The following is a 14,601-nucleotide window of genomic DNA, read 5'->3' on the forward strand; positions in this document are numbered from 1 at the left end:
GTTGTGCGCCCCTTCCACCCCATCTCACATAACCTGGAGAGGTGGGGGTGCCACCCCTAGGGCAGCCGCCCCTCCCGGCTTTGGGGGGCAAGTTTCCTAGGGGGTGGGGGCACCCAAACCCATCTAGGGTTTCCCCTAGCCGCTGCCCCTCCTCTAGATCAATCTAGAGGGGCCGGCCCCCTCTCCCCTTCCCCCTATATATAGTGAGGGGGTGGGAGGGCAGTCACACCTTTCCAGTGGCACAACCCCTCCCTCCTCATACGTCTCCTCCTCCCCCGTAGTGCTTGGCGAAGCCCTGCGGAGAACCACAAGCTCCACCACCACCACGCCGTCATGCTGTCGAAGTTCTCCCTCAACTTCTCCTCTCCCCTTGCTGGGTCAAGAAGGAGGAGGCGTCCCCGGGCTGTACATGTGTTGAACAAGGAGGCGCCGTCCGTTCGGTGCTAGATCGGATCTTCTGCGAATTGAATCGCCGCGAGTATGACTCCATCATCCGCATTCTTGTAACGCTTCTGCTTAGTGATCTTCAAAGGTATGAAGATGCACTCCCTCTCTCTCTCTCATTGCTAGAATCTCCTAGACTGATCTTGGTGATATGTAGGAAAATTTTGAATTATTGCTACGTTCCCCAAAAGGTTTATGTATAGCCTCGTGTGTGATACATGTAACTATCACACACGCTCTGCCTTGGTTAAACGTTTGCTTTTATCAACTACATCACACACAATTTGATGAACAAAACTGTGTGGCATTGGGCTATCATCACAAGCGCTTTTACTTCTAGAACCATTTGCAAAGTTCCATGACCCATTTCGCAGGTTTATTAGTTACAATTAATAATTCCATTATTACGCAAATTCACATTTCATATCGAACAACTGTTTGCCAATTTCATATCAGTCACATAGATATATTTTAGCATCACAATATGATAGCTACCGGAAAACAGCACAATACAACATATAGATAGTTCAACTTCATAGGAACAATATTAGAACAATATATTCATTTCCCTAATAAAGATCATCCAGGCTCGCCTTATCAACGTCTGCTTTCAGTTCAGTAAGAACCTGTTTTGCACTGGCTAACTGGGAAAGTGTCTCCTCCTTCGCCAACACCATCTTAACAAAGTCTGATTTAAAAAATCTGATCTCATTCTCCACCTTCCTCTTTTTATCCCACATCTTCAAATATTCTTCAGCGTTGAGAACACTTTCTCTAAGCCTACCTCCATTCTCCTCCTGATACATGCTCCAGAGCTTTGCTAGGCACATCTTCAAAGACTGTGGCCACTCTTGATCAACCCACTCCAAGTAAGAACACTTCCGTTCATCCTATAATATTTAAAACTAGATCAGTAACAGTTGTAGGGAAAATGGGTTTATAGCAGCATAAAAAATCACCAATACTTATTTTGAAAAACTGAAGAAACAGGTTAATTATGACATATCTTCTCAAAAAGATCAATGTGCAAATAAATTAATTGCTACTGACACAACAACCAAATTCTGGAACATCAGAAGCTATAATTAATTACAACAACGTTACAAGCTCTTACTCATGTACTATAAATAACAAATTGAACATTATAAGAGGAAGGTAAATATAGCTGCAACAGCATAGCGACAGTGTTTGGATGACAGCAAATTGATACTAACAGGTGTGTACATGCAAAAATTTAGTAACATAGAACTAATAACACTAAGGTGTCCATTATGTATGCCAAAACCGGTGTAAAGACAATTGTTGCTACATCTCGCACCGGTGCCCTGCACTAGCGAGCCGATGCAGCGGGAAAAATTCAAGGACCCGAACTCCAGAGCACCTAGTTGCTCCGAGGCCCAGTTCCTTCGTGCCATAAATATTTAGTATTTTACTGCTTGGCTGCTCGGATGTGTGGACAAGTTGGCTCCACAAACTTCTGAAACGGTGCCAAATAATTTTCTAATGGCACCACTAATGAGATGGCAACATTTTTAGATACTAGGTACAAACTGTGACACTATCTTAGGATGCTTTTGGTTGAAGGTGTGGTATGAATGGGTAAGGACCGTGAAAGTGTCTGAATCACATCTAACAAATTATTTGTAACAACAAAAGAGGGTCTAACCTGCTCTGCACATGCCATAAACTTCCTCCCACTGTCCACAGATTCAAACGCAACTAGATTCACGCATGGAGATTGATGGTGACAATGAGCAGACAGATCTTCATCCACCCCGCTCCATTCATTGCAACTGATGGTCCTAGGGAACTACAAGAGGAAGAAATGACTCAAATCGACCGCTGGGTAAAAATCCTTCATTCCAAGTCATAGCCCGAGAGAGATAAGAGAGGCATACCCGGGTGGTGAAGGAGTCGTCGTTGAAGGAGGAACCGCTGGAGAGGTCTTTGAAGAAGACCATGGCGTCCCCGGTAGTAGGATGCGAGACGTCGAGAGCGAGGAAGCAAGCGAGGAAGCGGCTATAGCTTAGCAAGGAAGGAAGGGGAAACAGGGAAAATGTGACTTGTGGTTGGGGAGAAAAGGGGATGGGGAGGGGGGATGGTAGATATTTCAGCGGTAGGCCAAAAAAATTGAAATGTGGAGGGAAACTTTGCGCGTGGTGCCGCCGGACACCATTCACTTTGAACGATAGTGTGCATCACAAATGATTCTTCTGCTTAACGCACATGGGATGAGTTTGATAATTGAAATTTTGGTGGAAATTTCCCCGCATACATCATTGCATAATTTAACATCGCTTGCTAATTTGGGCACACAAAAGAGTGTACAGCACACATACCAGACTTACTGAATCAAGAAATTTGAGTAATTAAACAGAGGCAATTCACCTAAACATTGCTCTAACAAAAGACCAGCATTAAAAACAAAGCCTAAGTATGGATAATTTTAACAAATCCACCGCCACACTGGCCTATGCATCGCCGGTGTGAGATGAGACGTCTATGACTTGTCCTAGTGACATGCCGCCGTTGGTGGACTACGCGTCCCCCTGCTGAAGTCGACCGCATCCTCATCCCCGTCCTCGTCCTCGGCACCTCCATCAAGGTTGTAGTACTCGTAGTAGTGGCTGCTCTAGAGCTCGCGTTGGTACTCCACGCCGATTCCTCGATGGACAGACTCTTCTCTACCTCGACCTGGGCCATGTGCAACTCATCCTCCTGATGCTCCTCGATCTCCGCCCCCTCCTGCATCTCTAGCTCCCGCTCGATGACCTCATGAGGAAGTAGGTGCTCCATAGCCACCGCCGCCTTTTCGGACGTGGGTTGCATGCTGGATTCCGAGGTGGCCTGGAATATCTTTGCGTGGATGGCCATGACTAGGGCCATGGCGACATCGGCGGCACGGACGACAGCTCGAGCGCTCTCGGCATTTGCAGACACCATCACAGCAGCAGGCTGCAGCCGTCTCGACTTCTGCAACTGCCCTGTCGGCTGCCCCAGACACCCTCTTGGCGAAAGCGGCGACACTCTCGACATAGGCGCCTGCGCTCGCGGTGCAGGCGACGGTGCTCGAGGGGGGACGCGACCATCGTACGGGCCTTCATGAAGCGTTTCCACGACGTCATCTTTGCAAGAAGGGGGTGCAGGAATGGGGATCGAGATTTGTGGATTCGAGGGTTGCCGACACTGGAGCAGACGAGCCGGCGAAGCTTAAGGAGGACGACTTAAATAGACCCAGAATTTTTCATCGCAAATGATCCCTACGAAACAGCTGTGTGTGATTTTGTAGATATCTTTTATTAGCTGTGAAAGACGAATTTGGAGTAAAGTGGCAACGGATGGTGTTTGAAATGTACCAGAAAAATTGTAGTACTAATAGAACTGTCATGTCAAATTTTGGAAAATTTCAGGGGTCATTTGACCTTTTAAGATATTTAAGTGATTTTCTAGCCATTTAATGACCGTATTGAAATTTGAACTACATGTACATGCAGCAGCTAACCAAAACGGTTTGAAAAGTCATATTTTGTGTACTTGTGTGTCATTTAATTCCATGTGCAGTAAATTGAAAGGAATTTTCAAACATATTGGTCTAACGTCTATGACACAATTGAACATTGAGTGCAATCGCATTTAAATTCCAAAAAAACTAAAAACATGAAACCTTACTTGATGTAATGTCATAGCACCAAGATGATGTGGTACAAAAATTGGCCTGTTTGACGAAAGTTTGGACATGCACCCCTCACAAACCGGAGCAACTCACTAGAAGGCTCGTGGTTCTGAGAGGGAACAATGCATGTTTGATGACGAACGGCAGATAGCTTCCTCTTACGGCCTTCAAAAAATTTCTACATGTAATATGCACTAATACTAACTGTCATGTGAAAATTTGGAAAATTCCAGGGGTCATTTGACCTTTTGAAGACATTTAAGTGATTTTCTAGCCATTTAATGACCATAATTCAAATTTGAACTAGATGTAGATGCAATGGCTAACCATAACAATTTGAAAATTCATGTTTGTGTACTTGTGTGCGAGTTAATTCCATGTGCAGTAAATTAGAAGGAATTTTCAAACATATTGGTCTCACGGCATGGACATATGCATGGAGTGCCATGGCATTTTAATTCCAAAAAATTAAAAAGATCAGGAAAACATGAAACTTTGCTTGATGTAATGTCATGCCACCAAGATGATGTGGTACAAAAATTGGCTTGTTTGACAAAAGTTTGGACACACACCCCTCACAAACCGGAGCAACTCACTAAAAGGCTCGTGGTTCCGAGAGGGAACAATGCATGTTTGATGACGAACGACAGATAGTTTCCTCTTACGGCCTTCAAATTTTTTCTATGTGTAATGTGAACTGATACAAACGGTCATGTGAAAATTTGGAAAATTTGAGTGGTCATTTGACCTTTTGAAGACATTTAAGTGATGTCCTAGCCATTTAATGACCGTAATTCAAATTTGAACTAGATGTACATGCAACGTCTAACCATAATAGTTTGAAAAATCATATTTGTGTAATTGTGTGCAAGTTAATTCCATGTGCAGTAAATTAGAAGGAATTTTCAAACATATTGGTCTCACGGCATGGACACATGTATGGAGTGCCATGGCATTTTAATTCCAAAAAAATTAAAAAATGACCAGGAAAACATGAAACCTTGCTTGATGTAGTGTCATGCCACTAAGATCATGTGGTACATAATTTGGCTTGATTGACGAACGTTTGGACACACATCCCTCACAAACCGGAGCAACTCACTAGAAGGCTCATGGTTCCGAGAGGGAACAATGCAAGTTTGATGATGGACGGAAGATAGCTTCCTCTTACGGCCTTCAAAATTTTTCTACGTGTAATGTGTGCTCATACAAACTGTCATGTGAAAATTTGGAAAAGTTTAGGGGTCATTTGACCTTTTGAATACATTTAAGTGATTTCCTAGCCATTTAATGACCGTAATTCTAATTTGAACTAGATGTATATGCAACGGCTAACCATAACGGTTTGAAAAATCATATTTGTGTACTTGTGTGCGAGTTAATGTATGTGCAGTAAATTAGAAGGAATTTTCGAACATATTGGTCTGACGGCATGGACACATGCATGTACATGCATGGAGTGCCATGGCATTTTAATTCCAAAAAATTAAAAAATGATCAGAAAAACATGAAACCTTGCTTGATGTAATGTCATGCCACCAAGATGATGTGGTACAAAAATTGGCTTGCTTGACAAAATTTTGGACACAGACCCCCACAAACCGGAGAAACTCACTAGAAGGCTCGTGGTTCCGAGAGGGAACAATGCATGTTTGATGACGAATGGCGGATAGCTTCCTCTTACGGCCTTCAAAATTTTCCTACGTGTAATGTGCACGGATACTAACTGTCATGTGAAAATTTGGAAAATTTGAGGGGTCATTTGACCTTTTAAAGAGATTTAAGTGATTTTCTAGCCATTTAATGACCGTATGGAATTCAAATTTGAACTAGATGTACATGCAACAGCTAACCATAACGGTTTAAAAAATCATATTTGTGTACTTATGTGCGAGTTAATTCCATGTGTAGTAAATTATAAGGAATTTTCAAACATATTGGTCTCATGGCATGGACACATGCATGGAGTGCCATTGCATTTTAATTCCAAAAGTTAAAAAAGGATCAGAAAAACATGAAAACTTGCTTGATGTAATGTCATGCCACCAAGATGATGTGGTAAAAAAAATTGGCCTGTTAGACGAAAGTTTGGACACACACCCCTCACAAACCGAAAGTTTGACGAAAGTTTGAGCAACTCACTAGAAGGCTCATGGTTCCGAGAAGGGAACAATGCATGTTTGATGATGAACGATAGATAGTTTCCTCTTACGGCCTTCAATTTTTTCCTATGTGTAACATGCACTAATACAACTGTCTTGAAAATTTCAGGGGTCATTTGACCTTTTGAAGACATTTAAGTAATTTTCTAGCCATTCAGTGACCATAATTCAAATTTGAACTACATCAGCATGCAATGGCTAATCATAACGGTTTGAAAAATCATATTTATGTACTTGTGTGCGAGTTAAAAAATCATCAGACGATGTAAATATCTGGTGTTCAAAAAAGAAAATGTAAATCTGGCAAGACAATCGACCCCACACGATTGGCACTCTATTTCGCGCCTCGAGGTTTGGAAGGTGAGTGGCGGGCTTTATTAATCAGACACGGTTCTGCATTGGGAACCGTCAGCTATTATGTAAACACACAAATTTTGCTGCAGGAATCGTGTGTAATTCACACTACAGTATTCGTAAATTCTTGCAACCGGCATGTGTACTGTTCCCGTCGGTCTAGATTTCGACCACCAATATATACTACCTTGCTCACGTCGTCCCACCTGCATTCTCATCTAGATCCTCCGCTTGCTCACCCTCTCTCTCTCTCTCTCTCTCTCTCTCTCTCTCTAAAATCTCTGCCATGACGCCGCCGGTCTGCCCACGCGCCGACGAGGAGTCACCACCCCCCAAGGACGCTCACTCTAAGAGCAGCGACAAGGACACCTACGCGCCGCCAGACGAGGTTGCGCCGGATCCCCCAACCTTGGATTGGTTTTGGGGCCAGTACGATCTTTGTCTTTGGAAGTCGCTGCCGCCGGCTGAGAAAGCCAGGCAAGTGGCTTTCAAGAAGGAGATGGCGGAGGAGGATGCGAGGTACCAGGAGGCCTGTGAAGCCCGTGATGCCGCCTAGAAAAATGAGGCGCCGAAGCTTTGGGGGCGGGCGCATCATCGTGCGGAGGAGGTGTACGAAGACGGGTACTTCGCGAGGAAGGCCAGAGGCACTAGGCGCCTCATCGCTGCATGGAGCTAGGCCGATATGCTCCCGCGTGCCACCGACGAGGAGCTCCGGTGGCCGCCCAACAAAATGGCAAGATCGTTCGCGCGCGTCCGCCTGCAAGAGGCAGATCGGCACGCCAAGCGCTGCGAGGCAGAGGAGGCGGAGTACTGCCTCCACTCTGGGAAGACACCGCGCACCAGGGAGCTGCTGGCGAGTGGCTGCCGAAATACTGGCCCCAGGAGGGATTATTAGTTTTAGTATTGTTTGTTTTCAATTTTATGCATTGTACCTTGTAGTTAAGTATCATCACGTATATGTGATGATATTATATATATTCTGTGATGAACTAATGAACAATTAATGTTATATATATTATGAATTCCATTTTCTATCTATTATTGTATACTAATTTGAATCTATCTGGTATCATCCACATATATAGAATGGAAAGCGTATAAACACACACTGAAGCAGAACATATAAGAATGGAAAACAGTGTACACACATTGAAACAGAGCAATAGTATGATTGCTGTGAATACATAGTTATCCACGTCGAAACGACTCAACAAAATAAAACGCGTCCATGAGACCATGACCAACAGCCCTTGCCTACAGTAGCTCTTGGCTCTGCCTGAACTCGTGCAGGCGTTCGTCCAAGTGGTCGACACGCTCGTGGTACATCTGGAGCGCGATCTCGAGCTCCAAGTTGGCTATTTCATCGGAGATCACCACCTCGAGAATGCAATGGCCATGTTCCTCTACTGCGCCCAGGTGGACACCTGGGCCAAGGAGATGGTCGAGCCTATCGACCAGCGTGTTGGCATCGAGCGGGCTGCAGACAAGGCAAACTGTGCGACCCATGCGAATGACATGTCGGGCGTCCGGTGCAAGTACGGTGCAGGAGGCCTCCGGTGCAAGTATGGCACAGAGGGCATGTGCCCACTCCTGGCAAGGAATGGGGGTACTGACGGGACGTGTACCCTGCTGCGACGCCCTGCCGACAGTAGGCAAGCGCTGATGGATCCGCTCTTGCTATGTGGCGCGCCACGCCTCTCGCTCTGCGGCGCTCCAACAGTCTCGCCGTACGGCGAGCCGCAGCCTATCAGCGCGGATGCGCCTAGCTTGCTCTGCGGCGCGCCGTCGATCATGTTGTGCGGAGAGCTGCAACCGCTCGATGATGACATGCCTATCTTGATCCGCGGCGCTGAAGCTCCATGCGCCAAGGGTCTGCTCAACCCTGGCGATGACGCGCATCACGACATCGTCCATCGCGTTGCCGGGGAGCGGCGCGGCCTCGACGGGTTGTGGCGCCTTCTGGTTTTCCTTGTCGACGAGGTTGATGGCAGAGGCGGCGCTTTGGTGCGTTCACATGCTTGGAAAAGGTGGATGTGCTACAGGTTGTGCTTGTTGCCTCCGTGCGTTGTGCCACACCTAGGTTTATGTGCAATATCGCTGGGTGGTGGGAAACAGGCGAGAAAATGGCGGGAAACAATGGCGTGTTCATAGAACGCCATCAATTAATGGAAACTTAGCATATAAGGAACATCGAGCTAGCACAAGAAGTAGATGATGATGAGATGAACACGGACCACACTAGGGAACCCGTCGGTGATGAATTCATCAATCGCAAACGGTTGTACACTAACAAGCGTTTGCCCACAACACACACGGCTTATTCCATCACAAACAGGTAGGATGGATCAACTATATGCCACATATACACATTGTCAAAAAGTAATGCGGTAGACCTTCTTTAACATATGTTTAAAAAAAGAAAAAGCAAGGACCTCGAGGTTAAATTAGCTGAGGGAATGGGTCATTTCGGTCATTTGACCGAAATGACCCATCTTATCAGTTAATTTAACATCAACACAACTTCCCATACAGTCACCCATCTGATGGCTGCTCCAGCCTGAGCACATTTAACTTGAGAGTTCTCTTAGATGAGCTACTAGTGGAAGAGCTGGTCCTTGCTGATATAGGATGCCTATTCGCATCCTTATGGCGTATCCGGATGACCGCCCGTCCCCCAATGTCCAATACATGTTGTGTAGACAGAGCATATCACATACATCTTATTAGAAGCAATCGTCTGTGTTATTATCGGTCTTCGAACGCATTTCTGATTACAGACCTGTTTGCCGCGTATCACACACATCTTGTTATATTTAACCATTTCTGTTCTCTTGTCTCAACGCAAATAGTTCATTCGAGTGAACCGCATGTCGTATATCGCACACACCTTGATCCGCCTGACCGTTTCTTTTATGTTACCTAATCACAAATAGTTCATCCAAGTGAACCGTATGCTGTATATCGCACACACCTTCATTTGGCTTCCCGTTTCTTTTGTTCCTCCTCATCGCAAATAGTTAATTGAACGGAACCATATGTGCTGCATTGCAGACAAAACCAAAATCTGAATCGTGTTTGATGCATCCGTCATCGCAAAAGTTTTGCACCTTTTTTGATAGTTTTTTTACACCACCATTTGCGATTATTGTGTCGCACACAATTTCATCGAAGTGTCTCTAATCGTAGTGTCGCATTAGCAGCATCCTGCAGTAGTGTACGCCTCCCACAGATTGATAAACCTTAGGTCATCCACTTGAGGGAAAATTGCTACTGTCCTACAAAACTTTGCGCCTGGAGGCCCAACACTTGTCTACAAGAATAAAGTTGCATAATAGACATCAGTCGTTCGCCGTCTGGGGGCTCAGCATGGTCGGCCCTCTCCGGACTGGGGCGAGTGGTTTTACACACCTGTTGGTGGCAGTCGATAAGTAAACCAAGTGGACTGAAGCAAAGCCAATAAAAAAGTTGGACTCGAAGACTGCCATTCGGTTCATCAAGGAAATAGTGTTCAGATTTGAAGTCCCCCACAACATCATCACCGACAATGGATCTAACTTTGACTTGGGCGAATTCCGTGAGTTTTGCTATTCCCAAGGAACTCAGGTCGATTACGCCTCCGTGGCACACCCACAGTCGAATGGACAGGTAGAGCGGGTGAATAGACTGATACGCCAAGGACTGAAGCCTCGCCTCATGCGTGACCTGACACACACAGTAGGGGCTTGGGTCACTGAGTTACTATCAGCTCTCTGGGGCCTGCGGGCGACCCCAAACCGGTCCACCAACCGCACTCCGTTCTTCACGGTGTACGGCTCGGAAGCAGTTTTACTGAGTGACTTACTTCACAATTCTCCCCGAGTGGACCTTTACCCAGAAGTGAGGCCAAAGACGCAAGGCAAGACTGCCTCGACCTCTTGGAGGAGGAACATGAGTTGGCGCACATAAGGTCGAGGTTGCACCAACAAGAACTACGCCGCTACCACGACAGACACGTCAGAGGTCGTGCTTTTAAGGAAGGGGAGTTGGTTCTCTGAGTGGAGCAGCAGATGCCTCACAACCTAGCTCCCCCTTGGGAAGGGCCATTTGCCATATCCAAGGTCCTGCATAATGGAGCCTATAGACTCTACAACTTCAGCAAAGAAATCGAAGGTCCTAGTGCTTGGAACGCGGACCTGCTCCACAAGTTTTACACTGAGAATAAAAAATCTCCTTTGTAATAGTATTCCGAATGGACTTGGATGAATAAGAGTCTTACTTTTCTTGTATATCGTCTAGTTCGGCCTACAACCGCGTTTTCACTCAGGTGACTAACTGCATTCGAAAACTAACACACCCCCACTTGGTGTAAGGGCTTAGCTGCGAACCAGTTTTCGGCTAAGTTAAAAAACAATCCGAGTGAAGACCTGCTCCACACTCGGGGGCTTAGCTGTGAACCAATTTTCAGCTAAGTTAAAAAACAATCCGAGTGAGGACCTGCTCCACACTCGGGGGCTTAGCTGCGAACCAGTTTTTGCCTAAGTTAAGAAATAATCCGAGTGAGGACCTGCTTCACAGTCGGGGGCTTAGCTCCGAACCAGTTTTCGCCTAAGTTAAAAAAAATCTGAGTGAGGACCTGCTCCGCACTCGGGGGCTTAGCTGCGAACCAGTTTTCGCGTAAGTTAAAAAACGATCCGAGTGAGGACCTGCTCCACACTCGGGGGCTTAGCTGCGAACCAGCCTTTGCCTAAGTTCGGAAACAATCCGAGTGAGGACCTGCTCCACACTCAGGGTCTCAGCCACGGACCAGCCTTTGCCTAAGTCTAAACAAGCATGAAAGTAAGTAAAGGTTCAAAGTTTCCAATGAAAAGCTTCGATCTGTTCAAATGAACCAAGGCAAAAAGTAAAATGAGCTCAGAGCTCGTCAGAGTATATGGTTACATCAACCACCCAGCATCCCGGGGAAAATTTAATCAAATTTTCCAAGCATCAGGCTGGGGGCTGCCTGGCTCGACAAAGGTCTCCAGGTCGATCCCGTCGGCAGGCTTTGATGAATGTCTCCATAAAGTCCTCGAACTTGAGCTTCTTAGTGTTGACCACTCGGAGGTTCTTTAGCTTCTCATCGTCCACGTCCTTCCAGTGGACTCGGATGAGTGACAAGGCCACATCAGCGCCGCTCCGGGCCGCTGACTTCTTCCACGCTTGCACTCGAGCAGGAATCTCATTCAGCCGAGTCATGATTGACTCGAGGTCCATCTGGGTCTTCTCACCCGGCTGCAACTCCTTGTCAATCCGCTCTATGGCGCCCCTCACCCGAATGATGTACCCCAAGGCGTTCTCCAGACAGTCCTCCAGTCGCAAGATGATGAGAGATGCCTTATCATCAATGATAGATCTTGAGGGGTTCATGTCCCTCTTGATACTCTCCATCTCTAGCTCCTCACTATAGCAGTGCTCTGTTTAGGGGAAGCAATTCACAAATGAGTGATTGAATAAAACCAAACAACATAAGAAATTCCATTCGGCCAAGAAAGGACTTACCAGAAAGCTTCTCGTACATCTCCTTGCAGAAATCTTCAATGTATTGCTCCAGCGCATTCTTCTTCTCGACAAGCTGTGCAACCTTCTCCTCCAGAATCTGCTTCTCCTTTCTGAGGGCACTGGCTTGAACCTTACACTTCTTCTCCCACTTGGAAGACTCACCCTTCACAGTAGTGGCAGCAGTTTTGACGCTCTCTATCTCCTTCTCCATCTTGCCGATGATGATCCACAACTATAGGGGATCGTTTGTAGCCTTCTTCGATAAATAAGAATGTCGAACCCAACGAGGAGCTAAAGGTAGAACAAATATTCCCTCAAGTTCTATCGACCACCGATACAACTCTACACACACTTAACGTTTTCTTTACCTAAAACAAGGATGAAACTATTTTGCAAGAATAAAACTACGAGTACTTTGCGAGAATAAAACTATGAATAAATTGCAAGGTAATAAAAGTAGGTAGCTTTTGTCAACAAGAAAGTCATTTGTCCCTAGGCAATCGATAGCAAGTACCGGTAATCATTCTTGTATTTTTATATGAGGGAGAGACATGAGCTAACATACTATCTCTGCGTGGATCATATGCACTTATGATTGGACGCCTAGCAAGCATCCACAAGTACTAAAGATCATTAATGTCATGAAACCCAACCATAGCATTAAGTATCAAGTCCTCTTTACTCCCATACGCCATAACCCACTTACTCGGGTTTAAGCTTCTGTCACTCTCGCAACCCACCATAAGCAAACCATGAACACATTGCAACACTCTACAGCGAGGATCCCTCCGTTTGCACGACGCGGAGGGCACCATAGGACAACACCATAAATTAAATATACAATCGTACCAACCAAGATCGCGATTAACCCACAGGACAAAACGGATCTACTCAAACATCACAGGATAGCCAAATATCATTAGAAAATAATATATGGAGTTGAAAACCATGTTTAAGTAGAGATTACAGCGGGGATAAGGGGTGTTACACTGCTACATAGAGGGGCAGAAAGTTGGTGTTGATGGTAGCAAGATTGTTGATGTAGATCGCCCTCACGATCCTAGCCCCAGCGGCACTCCGGCGCCACCGGGAGAGAGAGGGAGAGAGCCCCCTGTCAGTGTCAAAACCGGCGGATCTTGGGTAGGGGGTCCCAAACTGTGCGTCTAAGGCTAATGGTAACAGGAGGCTGGGGACACGATGTTTACCCAGGTTCGGGCCCTCTCGATGGAGGTAATACCCTACTTCCTGCTTGATTGATCTTGATGATATGAGTATTACAAGAGTTGATCTACCACGAGATCGTAGAGGCTAAACCCTAGAAGCTAGCCTATGATTATGATTGTCGTCCTACGGACTAAACCCTCCAGTTTATATCGACACTGGAGGGGGCAAGGGTAACACAAAGTCGGTTACAGAGAAGGAGATCTATCATGCGAATCGCCAAGCTTGCCTTCCATGCAAAGGAGAGTCCCATCCGGACACATGACGAAGTCTTCAATCTTGTATCTTCATAGTCCAACAGTCCGACCAAAGTATATAGTCCGGCTGTCCGGATACCCCCTTATCCAGGACTCCCTCAGTAGCCCCTGAACCAGGCTTCAATTACGATGAGTCCGGCACGCATATTGTCTTCGGCATTGCAAGGCGGGTTCCATCTCCGAATACTCCAAGGTAAATTTCAAACACTTAAGTTGTGTCCGGCTCTGCAAGACACATTTCACATACCACCGTAGAGAGAACAATATTTCAGAAATCTAATCTGCTGACAACTCTTCACAGCGTGATAGCACGCCATGGTCCGGTCATTATTCGAACTGTTTCCTCCTAACTAGCTACTGCGCATATTGCGAGGCGGTTTCTTTGGCGCGTCTTGTCGAAGCAGAGATCGTGCCCCCGCAGGTTTCTCATCAATACGGGTGTGGGTAACCTAACCGCACCACCAATCATGGTGAGTGGGGGACGAGCAGGTTTCATTTAGGCAAGCGAGGAGGCACAAAGTTTCATTACCTCTATAAAGAGGAAAGGCCTCTTCCTTTTCACCCATGCCTTCTCCCTCTGCTCGCCCATTCTCTTTCGCTTGAGAATGCCCGAGCATTCATCTTCTCTACCAACAAAGGTTCTCCGAAAATGTCCGGATCCAGAGCAGGAGGCAAGTGGATGGCCTCTACCATCCAGGAGAAGGATATCAAAAAGCTTCGGGAGGCTGGGTAACTGGCCCAGAAAATCGGCCACCGTCTTCCGACGGCGGGACAAATTGTCCCTAATCCGGAGTCCCATGAGAGGGTCGTGTTTCTCCCTCATTTTGTCCGCGGGCTCGGGTTTCCCCTTCACACATTTGTTCGCGGCATCATGTATTATTATGGGATCAATTTTCATGATCTATCCCCCAATTCCTTCCTCAATATCTCAATGTTTATCGTCGTGTGCGAGGCCTTTCCCCGCATCACGCCA

The sequence above is a fragment of the Triticum dicoccoides genome, chromosome 7B (genome assembly GCF_002162155.2).
Source record: "Triticum dicoccoides isolate Atlit2015 ecotype Zavitan chromosome 7B, WEW_v2.0, whole genome shotgun sequence".
Classification (NCBI taxonomy): Eukaryota; Viridiplantae; Streptophyta; class Magnoliopsida; order Poales; family Poaceae; genus Triticum; species Triticum dicoccoides.